The following is a 17,015-nucleotide window of genomic DNA, read 5'->3' as shown; positions in this document are numbered from 1 at the left end:
TCTGAGGTGGGTGGATATGTGTTCGTGGCGAGGGAGGTTGAGGATGAGACGTACGGCTGCGTTTTGAATTCACTGGAGTTTTCTTTGAAGCTTGGCTGTGGTCCCTGCATAGAGGGCGTTGCTGTAGTCCAGTCTGCTGCTGATGAGGGCGTGGGTGACTGTTCTTTTTGTTTCTAAAGGAATCCATTTGAAAGTCTTGCGTAGCATGCAAAGGGTGTTGAAGCAGGAGGATGATATGGCGTTGATTTGCTAGGTCATGGAGAGAGATGAGTCTAGAACGATGCAAAGGTTGCGTGCGTGGGTGTTGGGGGTGGTCCACGGGTGGTGGGCCACCAGGAGTCATTCCATGCCATCTTGTTGGGGCCGAAGATGATGATTTCTGTTTTGTTTGAGTTTAGTTTGAGGTGGCTTGCTGTCATTCATTTGGCGATGTTCAGGAGTCCGGCATGCAGGCTTATCTTGGCAGTGGCTGGGTTCCTGGTGAGGGAGATGATGAGCTGGGTGTCGTCTGCGTATGAGATGACGGTGATTCCGTGGGGGCGGAGGATGTTGGCGAGAGGGGCCATGTAGATGTTGAAGAGGGTGGGGCTGAGGGAGGATCCTTGGGGGGACCCCGCAGATGATCTTGGTGGTTGGAGACCGGAAAAGAGGGAGGCAAACTCTTTGGGTTCTTTCGGCGAGGAAGGAGGTGAGCCAGTCCAGGGCCTTGTGTCGAATTCCAGCGTCAAAAAGGCATGCGCGGAGGGTTTGGTGGCATACAGTGTCGAATGCTGCAGAGAGGTCTCTCCCTTGTCCACTCTGGTCCTGATGTCGACTGTGCAGGCGATGAGGGTGGTCTCAGTGCTGTGGTTCTTGCGGAATCCAGAATGGGAGGCGTCAAGTGTTTTCTTCTAAGAAGTGAGACAGTTGAGCGTTGACTATCTTCTCAGCGACCATTGCGGGGAAGGGGAGAAGAGAGATGGGACTTTAGTTTGTGGGGTCTTCCAGGTCTGCTTTGGGTTGTTTGAGAAAAGCGCTGACTTCGGCGTGCTTCCAAACGTCTGAGAAGGTTGCGGTGTCAAAGGAACTGTTGATGACGGCGCGGAGCTGGGAGCGATGATTTGGCTGGCCTTGTTGAAAATGTGGTGGGGCAAGGGTCTGTTGGGGAGCCTGAGTGGATGGAGTTCATGGTTTTGCCGATTTCTTCGTCGTTGGTGGGGGTCCAGGTGTGTAGTTGGTTGGTGTGGGAGGGTGTTGTGTTGTTGGTTGTGTTGAGGTGGTGATGGTGGGTGCTGATGCTGTGAAGCTGTTGTGTATGTCTGCGATTTTGCAGTGAAAGTAGTTGGAGAGGGAGTTGCAGAGGTTTTGGGAGTGTGGAAGGTCGATGGTGCTGGATTTGGGTTTGGTGAGTTCTTTGACTATGGCAAAGAGCTCCTTGCTGTTGTGTGTGTTGTTGCCTATGCGTTCGTTTGGTGGACTGGATGAGTTGGTGGTGTTTGCGCATGGCTGTTTTGAGGTCAGAGAAGTTGCTCATTGAGGGTTTTTGGTGCCAGGCTTTCTCAATTTTACGGCATTCTCGTTTGGAACCTGGAGTTCTGTAGTGATCCAAGGGGCGGTCTTGACGGTGCTGGTGTTGTTGTTTGTTTTCAATGGGGCGAGGGAGTCTGCGCAGGTTGTTAGTCATTGTGTGAGGTTGTGGGCGGCGGTGTTGGGGTCGTTGGTGATGGGAGGTGGAGCTTGTGTGAGTTTGGTGATCAGGTGACCTTTTGAGATCTTGCTCCACTTGCGGTGGGTGTAGTGTGTTGTTGGTGGTGGGTGGGGGGTTTCATGAAGGAGAAGTGGATGCAGTGGTGGTCAGTCCAGTGGAGCTCGGTGGTTTGAGTGAAGGGGATGTGGCTGCTGGAGGTGAAGATGGCGCCAAGCGTGTGTCCCGCTGAGTGAGTGGGTGAGGTGACCAGTTGCTTGAAGCCGAGGTTTGTGAGGTTGTCCAGCAGGGCTGTGGAGTTGCAGTCGTGGGTGCTTTCCAGGTGAAAGTTGAGGTCACCAAGGAGTATGTAGTCTGTGGAGGTGAGGACGTGGGAGCTGATGGTATCTGCGATGGTGTCGCAGAATGGTGGGGGGGTCCTGGTAGACTGTAAATGAGGGTTCCTCTAAGGGTCGTGTTGGTGTTGATGTGTATTAGAAAGTGTAGGTGTTCTGGGTTGTCTAGGGTATCGTTGGTGTTGGTGGAGATTTTGATGGTGTTTTTGTGTATTATGGCGATACCTCCTCCTGGTTTGTTTATGCGGCCTCTACGGGTGATTTTGTAACCTTCTGGGATGGCTATGGCTATGTCGGGTTCTGATGAGGGGTTCATCCATGTTTCAGAGAGGAAGGCGATGTCAGGAGAGTATGATGTGAGCAGGTTCCAATGCTCGATGGCGTGCTTGTGGACAGAGCGGGTGTTAAGGAGGATGCAGTTAAGGTGGTTGCGGGGTTTGGTGTTATTGCGGTGCGTGTTGGTGTTGCTGGTGTTAGCTTGAGTGCAGGAAAATGGCATGAGTGGCTTGTGAATGGTCCATGTGTGTGTTTGGGGTTGGCCTGGGCGCAGGCGGGGTGCTGGCCTGGGTTGAGGGCATGGAGTTCTGTGGAGGAGTAGTGCTGCTTCGGGGGGTCGGAGAAGCGCGGACCAGGGGGACAGGCGCTAGGCGCGGCCAGGCACGGACGGGCGCTGGCGGGCTTGCCTCTGGTGCGCCTCTGGAGCCCCAGCGGCCACCATTAAGAAGGGGAGGTGGAAGGGAGGAGCTGCTGGGAGGCGGGAGGGGAAAGACCAATGGGGGCGCGAGTGGGCAGGGCCGCAGGGGACGCAGCGGCTGGGTCAGGAGAACTGGCAAGAGCCGGAAAGTAAACGGGCGGTAACGCAGAGGGTGAAAACGAAGCGAAATGTAAAAACGGCACAGGTACAGTCAGAAACAGTGCATGAAATGAAAAAACGATTGACATAAAACGGAAAATTAAACAAAATACAAAGTGTAAAGCACACTGGATACGCCTACCACTAGGCACCAGGGATGAGGCGCAGGCGGGTGCCTGCGGGTGGTGGAGGGCCTCAAACTTCCTTACAGCGGCAAACAGCAGAGTCAGGGGCACGGAGGCAGGCTGGTGGAGCCAAAGTGGACTCCTGGCCTAAAGCAGGAGAAATCTCTTCTCCAACAATATAAGTGATTTTGGGGGCGGTCCCATCCCCCTCACATCTTGGAGAGGGATTATTCCTCTTTTTGGTAGAAGTAAATCTTTTACCATTTCCAGAGTGGGAAGCTGCCAAAGTACAGTTTAAGAATAGCCACAAATTCTCAAACTTAGCAGTGAAACCCCATCCCGAAAAGCCCATTACTCACTCTTTGAGAGGATTTATTCTGATGCACTATTACACCATTGGCTGGTAATATTGCAGTTAAGTAAAGGGATTTATAAGTGCAAGTCGTGTTTTGTGAATACTTTGCACTTGTATATCAAGGCATTTATGCTATTCCGACTTATGTGTGCAAATGGCTATGTGTTTCAGGCCAGCATTATTTTTTGATGTACAGGAGATGCCTTATATGTTCTGCTCCCTTGATTTGACCCTCTCTCTTTTCCCTCATTTGGCACACTGGGTGATTAACCTTTTTACTATAGTGCTTCATAATGAACTTTCTTTCACTTCTAAGTGGTACATAGAACAGATGATGCTATTTCAAAATGTAATGGTACTCACTATATCAGCTTGGAAGGATGAATGTCTGAGTCTGCTTTCCCTTGGTTCAAAGTCATCACCTTCACATCCCAGTAGACAAAAGTAGAGAAGAGAGTGTTCAGGTGCTTACTCCTGTTAGGCAACAGAACCATAAAGTCATTCAAATTGTTCCTTGTAGATTACTATTAGGGCTGTAACCACCCAACTTTTTTCAGACTAATAAACTGGGAAACTGAGAAAGGAAAAACAATTTCCCAGCACCATGCAAATTGATCAAGGAGAAAGATCAGGTTGGATCTCATCTCTATGACTCCATATTAAAAGCACCCTGGCTCTTGAAGAACATCAAAGTATCCAGGACTGGCCAGAATAAGTGATAATTAAAACACACCAATATCTTAAGTGGGGTGGGGCAAACTTTGCAACATAAATCTGTGATCTACTTCATAACCAGCTGTCACAGGTATAGAGGAAAGAACAAAAAACTAGGGTTCAGAACTCATGTCTTTGTGATTAAATTAGCAAAATCATGAACATCTTACTTTCTGCTGTGTAGGACAGTTTGCAATAGCAATATTAGTGAAGAAAAATCTGATTATTCTTCTAATTAGGTCAAAATTTCTTAGAGCCAAATGTACTAAAAAAAAGTGGTTTGAGGTTTCCTTATTGCGAGCTTTTGCGATTAACTATTTAGGAAATCGCAGACCTGCAATGTACTACAGTGTCTCAGACACTGTTTGCGATTCCCAAATGGGTCGTAAAGGAGTAGCCTCATTAACATTCATGATGCAGGTTATAATTTGCGACCCATTGGGAGTGGCCACAAGCACACAGACCGTGGCCTGTTAGGGCAGCAGACCACTATGTCTGTGACTGCTTTTTAAATAAAGCAATTATTTTTTTGGTAATGCAACCCATTTTCCTGAAAAGAAAATGGGAATCATTTAAAAAAGAAAAATAAAAACGTTTCATTTTCATTTCTTAATGGGCCTGCTCTTAAAATATATTGGCAGCTCATTCACAAAGAGGAAGGGGTCTCTTGGGGACCATTTCCCATTTGCAAATGGGTTACCACCTCCTTCATTGAGTCAGGAAAGTATGAATGTTTTGCAACCACATTGGGGTCACAAAACATTCATACGTACCACTGTGGCTTAGTATTAGGAAGGGCTGCCCTAAACACGCCTCTTCCTAATACCAAATCTGAAAAGCAAAATGCGATTCGTAAGAAGTTACCGAGTCACATTTTGTCTTTTGTACATGGAGAGAAGTATTTTAGTGGTCGCAAATGGCCCGATTGTTGACCAGTAAAATGCTTCATACATCTGGCCCTAGGTTAAGCAAGATCAACCCTACTTGGAAAAAGTCAATGCACTACACTAGGCTTCCTTTCAAAAGGTGTGTTTGTGGTTTATGCAAATACAGCATCAAACTATAGGAAATATCAAATAAATCATCAGAAATAAATCTAGTGCGTCAGCTGTTAGTCATATGTAGCTCTGGTGATTAAGGTAAAGACCAACCCAGTTTATGGAGTAGACTGTGGAAGTCTTTAGTGCTGAGAAACATTCTGCACAAATGGCGACGAGGACAAAGTGTGCAGTAATAAGGACATTGTCCATTTCTCTGTATTTTCCTCTTGTGTAATTGGCGGAAGATTAATAAAATGGCTATGAATTTGGGTTGTGTAAGGCAACATCAGCAGCACTGAAGGAGCACTTCAGCTCTCTGTCTAATGGAGGAGACATGGAAATTACTCGCGGAGCAGAGATTTACGTGGACGCAGCTATGGGAACCAGGCAAAGGATGAACAATTTATGATAGAAAATAACATGAAATAACAACAGGACTAAAGTACCAGTATAGGGAATTGGACTTTAAGAGAAGGTAGATATTAGATTAATGAGGGACTAAATGAGAAAATATATAAAATGCAGCCATTAGTGGGACCGAGCAAAGGATTTAAAGAGCTGAAAGGAAGGTCAGAAATGTGGTGTCATTATTAGTGTTTAAAGTTTAATGAAAACTCATTGAGAGAGATTTCTAGTACAGCATAATGAACTGAAGCATCTCTGACTAGATCCCTGCTGAGCAGAAAAGTCCTATTTTACAATAAAGCTATAAAGAAGGTGTTCTGCGTGAACCCTAGTTTTTCTCGAGAGGAAACTTAGTACAGATAGACTAGGTTGCTTTCCCAGACACATACGATTTGTGGAAGGCGAACCCATGTATTCTGGTTCCAGTATTTTCAACTAGCCGATACACTAGACCTTCGTTTAACTTTACTACTTTTATGTCTTGCACGTGGTCTAGAGTAAAGGTGAATCAATACAGTTGGACAACCTCAAATCAATGCAAAGCTCCATTACATTTTGCAATTTTCACAGCTCACTTTCATCACAAAACCCCTCATTATGAGTTTGGTGGGCGGAAAAGACCGCTTGCCAAACTCTCGTTGTCGGGTTACCGCCAGTGCGGTCCCCTTCTGGTGGCCCCTATTAAGACTTTCCCATGGGGTCAGCGGGCGGAAACAGAGTTTCTGTCTGTTGGTCCAGTGGGAAACAGCCCACAACATTAAGGCCGGCTCATAATTGAGCCAGCATCAATGTTGCAGTGCGTAGGGTGCACCAGCACCCGTCGCGTTTTTCTGAAAAGCAGACAGTGAAAAACGCAACAGGGCTGGCCATGGGGGACCCTGCACTGCCGCATGGTCAGTGCAGGGTCCCCCATGGTGGCCCCCTGCACCCCGTCTCCACCAGCCTTTACATGGCGGTACTACCGCTTTGTAAAAGCTGGCTGAGAAGGGACTCATAATCCCAAGAGCAGCGCTGCTTGCAGTGCTGCCCTGGCAGATCAGAACCGCCAGCACCGCCAGACTGATGACAAGTCATGATCTGGCGGTGCAGGCAGTCCGACCGTGGTGCAACTGCTGTGGTCTTAATGTGGCTGCCCCGCGGCTCTGGCGTAATGACCGCCAAAGTGTTTGTAGAGCAGTTTGAATTAAAACTGCTATTTTGCTGGCAAAGATGGTTCTTTTGACATTCAGCTTTTCTCTCATGCAAAAGTACAGAATTACCTTTTTGGTTGGTTGAGCAAATAAACACAGAAGAAATAGTACAATAAAGAGGGTAATCTGGACTTGCAAATACTTTTAACCGTATATAAAAAAATACTAATCTCAAACTAACAGACCATTTCGCTGCTAGTGCACAGTATTCACTGCATCACTCCGGCTTAGGAGAGGTCCAGGACTTGGAGCTGTGATGTCATCAGCAAGGACACATTGAAAATTATACGCTCAATGTAGCTATATTGTCACAACAAGGACATGTTCACTGCATCCAAATAGATCAAATGGCCATCCTGCCAGCTGCACTGAGGAAACTTTTTATGTTTGGATTGTGGTAATCAGCATCGGTTAGATGTTTAATTGGGGAATTACTTGGTTTACTGTGAAGAGTTATTGTGAACTATGAGCTAGGCACTGATGTATAGGTTCCTTTTTAATGTGCAGCTGTGGTCATCAATGTAGATAGGATGATGATCTGAGTTTTCCATGGTACAGCAGATGGTTTCTGGGAGCCTATGCTGAGTGCTGTTGGTGCGGCTCAATATACTTTGTGCCATCCAACCAATCAGTTAATCACCCACTCTTAAATGTAATACCTATTTCCTTCTGCCATTAAGATACACCCTCCCATTTAAGGGCTATAAGGCCTAGGTTGAAGCTCAACAATATCTCTCTACTCAGGAAATACAAATGAGGTAAGTGGCACTGTCAAGGACAATTCAAGGATTTCCCTGACCAGAATGCTCTGCAGGAGTTTGCCGGAATGCTCTGCAGGAGTTTGACGGAATTCTCTGCAGGACTTTTATTTTACGCGAGCTGGTGGAGCATGAAAACCTCCACTTAGGCAGCCTGCATTACAGAGAAAGTTCACTCATTTATGGACCCCATGTTGCCTGCTATTGTATGAGGAAGCTCATAAAGATAATTTAACCAGAATGCCATGACAAAGCTAAGAGGTAGGAGTTGTGCATGAAGAGGGAAAGAATACCAAAAATATGGAGGTGAAAAAACGAAAATGGGGAAGAAAGAAAAATGGAAGGCTAAAAATGGGAGATGGAAGCAAGGGATCCACCTAGAGTAGGTCAGCCTCAGCACACTTGTAGTACATTATTGCCTTTACTGGTTACTTCCTTGCTTCCAAGGTTGCCGTTGGTGGTAGAAAGCAAAGATGGTCTCCCATCAGGAGGCCCCCAAAGAGAAGTGTGGACTGTTCCTGGTAGGTGGATGCATGTTTGGAAACAAGAGGGGCAGACATTCTTGCACTCACATGTCTCAGCCACCAGCTAATACCCATAGCAAGCCACAATGGAACTCTGAGAATTTATAGGAGTTGTTGGAACCACACCCAGCTGGTTCATGCAGGATGTTAGTGGCTGATGAACTGCAAGTCTCCCCATAAGGTTATCAACCCAGGCAGGATGGCATAAGATGTTACTATCTATGGGATTTGACCTACTCACGACTGGCTCACAAACAACAGCTCTAGACCTAATGACGGAGTCTTCCAGAGAAACTTTAACATGTGTGGTTGGTACCGCAGTCATGCTGTGCTTCTTCAGCATGTGGTTTGCTTCACAGTCTGTCTGCCAAGAAAATAATTCTGTCCAAGTTGTGTTTAGTCCATCAAGCTGATCACAGGTTGTCCCCATTTGCTCTGTCTAGCCTTTTTGTCCTCTACATCCTGGGGAGATCTCTTAGATCTGTGACACTCCATCCAACAGGTCCACTACATAGTTCAGAACCTTTTCTGTCTTTAGGTCAAAACTTTGAAATGAACTCCAGCTCCAGCTGCGTCAGATCATGGTTTACGTTCAGTGTCAGTTTGGCTGAGATATGAAGAACCATTTCGTTAGTTTCTTCTTTTTTTGGGAGTCCTATATCAAGGATGCCCTTGGGTGAAAGTTGTTCTCTAAAATAAATAAATAAATACAAAATACATAACTAACCATATCGTCAGACAATAACATATAGTTAATACACATTAAAATTAGGCACGCTTCCTCTGTGTCTCCAGATCACAATTGTTTTCTTTCCCCTTCCCTGATTTATCTATCCTTTTACTCCTTCACGGTTTAAGACTCTCTTCTCCTTCCAAGTCACCATGGAAAGCTCAGCTCTGCTTTTGCAACCCAAGATATTTATCTCACTTCTGCTCCTGTGGACCTCAGGACCATTCTCTCACTGGCCAAGGTCCTTTCCTGTAAGTGAGCATCAATCTAGGCTCACAGCAATGAATCTGGGAATAGCATGCATATGAGAGCGTGCCCAGAACCACCGTAGGCTCCCAACCTTAGCTGACGCGCTTGGAGCACAGCGTGGAAATGTTTTAGCGCAATGATATATCTGCCTATGAAGCATGATAAAATAGCATGTGGCTTAAAAATAGAGCATTGATTCGAAAACAGATTGCAAAATTGGCTTCAGTTTGTACTCTAGACTTCAACAGCCATAGGGCACTGGGGTACTATTTAATACACTCCAAATTGCTACATGATGTAAAAGTGACTTTGTTAAATGTCAGATTCATAATGTACTGTTTTTGAACGTCATAAATATGCTCACCTAGGACTTCTCTTGTATTTTGAGCAAATATCTGACTTTTTCAAGATTCACAAAGGACCCCAGCGGTACCCTAGGAAGCATAGTCCAGCACTTGTGATCTTTCTCCTAATCGATGATTCTGCATCTGTAAACCTGATGCAGATGTGCAGTCACACATTTAGGGACAGATTTACTGACATTTTGCGCCGTGGCTGCTGCATTTTTTTGTTGCAGCCACAACCCAAAATGTAGTTTAGGATTTAGTAAGCGATGCAAATCAAGCACAGGATTTTACCCAAAAAGTAACACAATGTAGAGTCTGCGTTGCAATACCCTGAGACCGCAATGCATTACATGGGAAAAGCTTTGGAGTTCCCTTGCATTCACCCATATCTTTTAACTCAAATGCAGATCTGCAAAAGTCTCTAAACCTGGGTTTGCACCAAAATGGTGTGTCTTACTGAGGCTGGCATAACCAGTAGAAATGTCAATACTGCTCCTTGTTAAGTCCTCTTTGTTTGTGTTATGCATCCTACATCACTCATTCAAAGATAAATACACAACTAAGCAAAGTGTTTGTGCAGGGTGGTATCCCTTCCTGTACAAAAACTATCCTGACCACAACACAGGCACCTTTGTGCCATACCAAGGGTGCCTGCTTTGGCACTAGGCTGCCACAAGTGTGCCAACGCACAGAGAGGACAGGTATGCCATAGCTTAGTAAATATGGCACAGTTCTGCTCTCTCCTTTTCACACAATACAACACAACAAAGTCCCTTGGTGCATTGCGTTGCATGAAAGTTTAGTAAATCTGGGCCCCTACCTTTTTCCTTTGTTTTCTTAAAGAATAGCCCCAATAAGTGCAGTCCCATTCCCATTCAAAAGCTAGAATTATATTTGCTACCCCCTCTGATGGAAGCACATTTGTATGCAGTTGTAAGGTGGTGAACTATTGGCAAGCAGTTCTTCATTTGTAAAAAAAAAATATATATATATATATATATTTATATATGTTCACTGGTGCAGCCCACATCCACCAAACAAAAGAAATGATAAGCTTTGAGTTACAGTGATCTGAAGACACAGGGCATGATTTAAAGTTTGGCAGAGGGGTTACTCCATCACAAACGTAACGGATATTGGGTACGTCGTATTACAAGTTTCATAGGTCGTAGTGGAATTGTAACACAGCGGGCGGAATGGCCCTCATGTTTGTGGTGGAGGAACCCTCTCTGTCAAAGTCTAAATCAGGCCCATAATTTGAAAAAACAATGATAACTTAAAAAAGAAAAAGGAATTAACATTAGGAAGGAAAAACGATAAAGGATCGCCAGCCCTGGCACTCAAGTTCACTTATTTTTAGTAGGATGTGGACATGTGGTGAAGGGACAATGCTGTCCCTGGGAGTGCAAGACAGCTAATACATAAAGTGGTGTTACCCGCTGTGCCATGCGGTGGTGTCTGAAACCAAAGTGTGAATGACAACTGAATCAAATAATGGATGAAGAGGGATAAATCCATGGCCCCCTATCTGAATATGTTTGATTACATGAGGCTGGATAGACAGATGTCTCTAGGCCAAACCTAAAAGAATCTTTTCTCTTAGCAGTTCTGATTTACAGAATTTGAAAGAAGAACAGAAGAACCATTAAGCCAATGAGTAACTTATGACCGATGTCCAAAACAGAATCAGGTTGATAGAATAGCTATACCCAGAGGGCCTGGTCGAGTCCACCCACAACCCCACTTTGTCAGTAAGGAAGAGAAGCTAGCAATAGCTGTGTGTGTACCAGAATGTCACCAGTTTCAATCATAGTTGCTTCTCTAAGCATTTCATCCTTCCAAGATCAAAAGGAGTAACATCAAGTTGGGTAATAGTAACATATGGTTCCAGAGGGCTTAAGATTTTGGTAGAAAATCGCTTTATGAAAACTAGTTAGAATAGCAGTTTGAGGTGGACTCGATTATGTAATCTGACCACACAAGCTCTACCATGGTCAGGAGATGCAAAAAAGCACAAATCTTCCCATATAGTATGGAACTGCCCGAGGTAAGGGATCCCTGGGAATTTGTCATTACAAACAAACTCAATAGATAGATCCCCGCCGTGTATATTATTCAGGGGTTAAATGAAGAACCAGCTGGATGTCTTGTGTTATGAGTGTGTGCAGCGTGGCATTAAAAGGTAAAGGATAATGCATAGCACCAGATCTCAAGCACATGTTCTCCCCAGAAAAAGGAGTAAGACATCAGCAATGGAGAGATAATCATAGGACAGCAACAAAATGCTGGAGGTAGAGGAAAAACATAGCATGAGATGGTGCAAATACGGTTGGTGTAGCAACAAGGAGGTGAAGAAGCTACTTTCCTCTGCTGAGGATGCTGGATACTTTTTTTAGAGAGGCCAAGTAATTGACTAAATCAAGTGGTGGTCCTGTTGAAGATGCTGGATACTTCTTTAGAGAGGCCCAGTCATTGACTAAGTCAAGGGGTCAATCATACCTCTCCTTGTGGCGTGTGAAGGAAAATCCAGGCAAAGAGGAAGACAGGCCACTAACTTAAACTGCAGATCGAAAGATGTATTAAAGGATCAAAAGCCACTACCTCCACGTTCAGGGCTGCTTCTAAGCATGTATTCAGATTCCTCTCTATTGCCATCTCTAAAGGAAAAACGTATTTCTACAGCTGCGTCCAGAAGGATGGCATTAGTCCTGCAACTACAACTCCCAGGTACCATTTCTGAAAGACCCCCCCTCTCCAGATCATGTAGATCCAAAAATAAACTGGGAATTCATTCTTTCAGAAACAACTTAAAGCATGCATTCACTCAGGGAACAACAGGTAGCTGCAAGGCAATCTTTAACAAGCATTTGCAATGCAACGGGTCTGGCGTTTGCTCAAGTTAGAGCTATTCGTGTTTTAAACTTCTAAATGGTCTTTTCTTGCCACATAAACTGAAAAGTACAACAGTTTCACATAAGCGAGCCCACGGCCACCTTGAAGCGTGACAGAGACACACAAAAGGAAACAGAAGTTCGCTCGGCAAAAGTGCAATTATCCATGTAACCGGCAAAAGTGCAATTATCCATGTAACATGGTCGATGTCATGCAAAGCGCTCGACTATTGCCCAGCGAGATCGTGCTGCCTGCGAAATAAAGAGAAAAAGTAGTCCAGAAACCATGCAGAAAACATGAAGCCTCGTGTTGGCCGGTGCGCTCAAGGAGGGCTAAACACCGGAAAAGGCATTACATATGCATGCCTTTCACAAATGAAATGAAGTGAATTTTAAAAGGCAAGTCCACGGACCAACCAAACAGATGGGCGTGGATAAAAGCCCTTACAGAGATTACACAAGGGACAGAGTGCTTTGTGCTTGACCCTAAAAAGAGTATTTCACAGAACCAGTGGGTCCTGTGAAATTTTCTAAATTAACTACAATGTCAGTGTAGCTAGGACAGGGCCTGTTTTTTGTCATATTCGTCTGTCTCTTGAAGAGGCAATAAGCACATTGTTACATTCTGTGGGTAGGTATGCAATGGCAAGTTGGATCAGAGGATCAACAATGGAATGCAGTAGAGCGGATTGGTAGTTGCAAGAAAACTTTCTCTCGTCGGTCACTAATAATTGTAGCTCTTACTTTTAACTTCACCGTGTCCAGTGTATCTTTTCACACGTCTGACATTACGGGTTGGCAGAAAAAGCTGTGTGTGGATCGACCAAAGAGAAAAGAGGAGTTGGTGAGAAAAGAGGACTGAGTAGCAGAAGCAAGAAGGAAGTAGGTGGACCATTGGATGAAACAGGCACAATATGCGCAAGAACAGAAGTAGGAGGACTGTGAGAAGCAGGATCGTAACACAAGCCTCTGCGGCCGTTGTGGCCTAAGGGGGCCCACAAGCCTTCACGGACCCGCCAAACCTTTAAAGAGGCCCCTTTCAGCCCAAGACCAATGAATACCTGTGAAACTATGGAAGACTCACTGAGTCCTTGCCACATTCTGCTGGGGAGCCCATTAATTTGCATTACGCCACTAGGGAGAAGTTGGAGTAGCAAGTCCAGAATGGAACAGGTGACCACCCCATAGGGAACAGACCTGATTTCTGAGAGGGATAGCCCGACCCATTTTTCGTTTAAAAAGGTAACTTTTCTGGTGACTAGTGGGCTTTCTGCAACCCTTGGAAAGCAGATTGGGGGTAAACTCTTCCATCAACCCCCCAGGATTTCAGATGGACTGTTTTCATTTTTTCAGGCCAAACACTTGACAATATCAAGGGGAGGCGGCAGACCCCCCAAAGTTAATCCCTGGTGCCCACTGAATATTCCCTGGGGCCTACTGTGTTTTCTGTCTTGACAAGAAAATGAAATTGTTGGTAAATCCTCAACCTGCTCCCCGAGGGTGGGGTAGAAAGACTTTTGTAGCCTTCTTGGGGTGGGAGCATGACTCAATACCAGGGTGATTTGAATTTTAAAACGGGTGGAGCACTTGCCCAAGCCCATGGCGGATATTCCGCATCGCAAGTGGAATCCGTAGTGCCTAGGCTGCTTTCTGACCACCAGAGCCCTACGAAGGGCAGATTGAGGTTAAGACAGATGTTAGGGTGGGCCACTCATTTATTATTTAAAAAATATTCCCTGGTGTCCAGTGGGCTTTCTCCAGCACCAAGGCACATCCCTGGTGGCTAGAGGTTGGATTCCGATTTGGGGGTCACCCTACAGTGATGATACCCAAACAGGGACCCACTAGGAGGAGGTATTCATGGAAAGGGCACATTTTTCCCTTTGATAATTGTTTGGGAGGCTGAGATATGTCCCTGACCAGGTCAATATAAACATTTTCAATTGTCTAATGTCAGTGTGGTGTGCACGCTGATCATCACACAATCTAAAAAAAGTGAGCTTAAGACATGAGGTTAGACCTTTCCTTGCATAGTGGCTTTATGTTAGAAATAGAAAACACTTCTGGGCTCTTTTTTCACTTTAAGTCTTTTTATTTTGTGTATTGAATTTGTGTGAGTTTTATCATGGATGGTAAGTTGGTGAAAGCAAGAATGGTTGCATGGTGCAAAGATGAGTAACAACATAGCATATATGATGCACTATTACATTTCTAAACTTGCCAGAGACTGAAGAGACCCTTCTAGTTATGAGCCTCATCTTTTGGTACTGAAAATGCTTGTTATATAATTTGGTAAAACAATATCGTTGGCTTTCCATGCTGTGGCCTTGTTACAAGTTACAATAGAAAATGTGTCAAAACCTCAAAGAAGACACTACTTTTCCACCAACTTTCCAAACAAATGACGAAAATGTAAATAAATGGAAAGACACCCAGCAAAAACATATGAATGATATTTTATTTAAGGGTTATGAAAATGTAAAATCTTTTTTGCAACTGTCACACAGGTCTTTGATAAACTTTACAATTGTTCATAGTTCACGAAGTGTTACCATTCGGCACGTGTGCATGACAATCCCGACTTTTATGATTTTTCATGCCATATACGTCCTTCTAAAACCCCAAAATGTTGCTTTGAAGAAAGCAATGCTCAGAAAGATTCTTAAAATATAAAAGTGTAAAACAAAATTATCAAACAATCTTCTGCTTGATATTATGACACAATTATATAAGTAGTGTGATAGTGTTTGTGGAATTATGAAAAAATGAGAAAATTGTTTGAAAATTATTTCTCACAATCAGTGTTTTTATAATGCATAGAGTTGTAACCAATTAACGAATGATGTTGCAACTAAAATGAATTTCCTAAGTCATTTAAAAGGGTAGATAATGAGATAAGTAGTTATGTCACATTTCTGAGTAAAACACCATTATTTCTAATATGGATGATGTTTGTGACGTAGATGTAATGGTAATGCATAACATTATTAGGAAGACTGTATTGTGAACGAAGCTTCCACCATGTACCCTAAGTATTATTTTCAAGGACTTCTGCTGGAAATGTTGTTCTAGACATGCAGAATCTACGAGACATTGTTAGTGGGATTTTTCATTCTGTGTTGATCATCTCTGGAGGGTGGTTGCCGAGGGAGAAGATAGAAGATTTCCTTTACCTTAAGAGATGGGCTAATGCCTATGACTTTTTTTAACTAGGTAAATGAACCTGATTCACCAATACAGTCCTAACTATGATCATAGTATGTTAAATCTGCAGAATCCATTTTTAAAAAAGTGTGATTTGTGTATAGACACTCTAGGACTTTAGCTGTTCATGTTTAGTTTGGGCTTACTTATTGATCAGGGTTGGGTTATGTGGGGTTTTATAGCTGTCATTAGCATTGCTGTTACTGGAGACTTTATTTTCTTATGACCATTTTGACTTATACTCTCTATGGGATGTGTCTAAACTCTTTATGACTCTGATACTTATAATATTTACTTGATTTCTGTAAACTAGGGGTTGATGTAGTCCGACTTTACATTTACATTGTATTTTGTGTCGAGCCTTTAGGGCACTTCATGCACATTTGATCTGCACCACTTTTAAATTTTCCTGCATTAACAATCTACTTTTTTCCTTATTTTGGCATTGAACTCAGATCTTCACGGTTCCAATATTTATTTCTGTTCAACTCTGCTAAATTCTTATTCCAATGAGGAGTGTAGTCTGTAAAGGCTAGAGAGACCGGAGAATATGCAGCCAAATTATATAAGTAAAATTTCTGGGTATCTAAATATTGGGGTTCAGATGATTACTGCGGTTTGGCTCCCACAGTAGCTTGAATCCGTGGGCTGGATTTGACTTAGCCAGGATGTGCCAGCATGAAAATTGTCTTTGCACGTGTAGACCAAGAGGCAAGGGAAAATGGAAATTGTAAAACCTATGCAAAAGGCAAAAAAGGGAACGTTACTAAACTTTTGTGGCAAAAAAATGTGCACACCTCTGATTTATTTTTCCTACATAAAATCCTTTAAAAATAGTTGACAATAAAATCATTCAAATTCATTTTTAAATTTGAGGGTGAAAATATGAGCAATAATAATAAGTTTTTTATAAAGTTAATTTACGTTGCCTTACAATAAGCATTTACTATGATCGTATATTAAATTTAAGTGTAGATATAAATGTTCAGTAATTCTTCGAAACGTTTTAAGTGTCTTTTAATCACCCCACCCACACCGTGATGTGTGGGCAGGGCCATTGGCAGGAATTTTACCCAATGCACAAGATATATTCAGTTGAGGAAAAATCTGTACACCTATGTATTACTTGAAATATTGTCCATCGGGACTATTTGTAGTGCTATTGTGGTACTACTAAACATATTTCTTCGTTCAGTTTGTCAATAGAACCCATGTATTTAAATGCTATATTTAAAGATGTGGCATTGAGTCGAGATTCCAACTTTGCTCATCATTTGAATGAAATTGCTCTGCAGGTGGTGTCACAATGCATAAAATATATATACGTGAATTTATAAAATGCCTGTGAAAATGATATTCAATTAAATATATCAATAAATCAAATTGAAACTAAAGAAACCTTGTAGTTATAAGAATTAAACAGGGGCTGACTGCAAGCAACATATGAAGCAAGTTCTGTGGTGCATAATTAAAACAGAGGGGAAATAGGAGAACAAAATTGTGGTAAAGAATGACCTCTAGAGGGAAGATTGCATTGATGCCAAAGCAAGCCACCTAACTGCAAGGTTTTTCCCAGTCACAAATATCCAAAGAAAGGGTCTCTGAAACAGG

Source organism: Pleurodeles waltl, chromosome 2_1 (assembly GCF_031143425.1).
Source record: "Pleurodeles waltl isolate 20211129_DDA chromosome 2_1, aPleWal1.hap1.20221129, whole genome shotgun sequence".
NCBI classification, from domain to species: domain Eukaryota; kingdom Metazoa; phylum Chordata; class Amphibia; order Caudata; family Salamandridae; genus Pleurodeles; species Pleurodeles waltl.
This window is presented reverse-complemented; position numbering follows the sequence as displayed.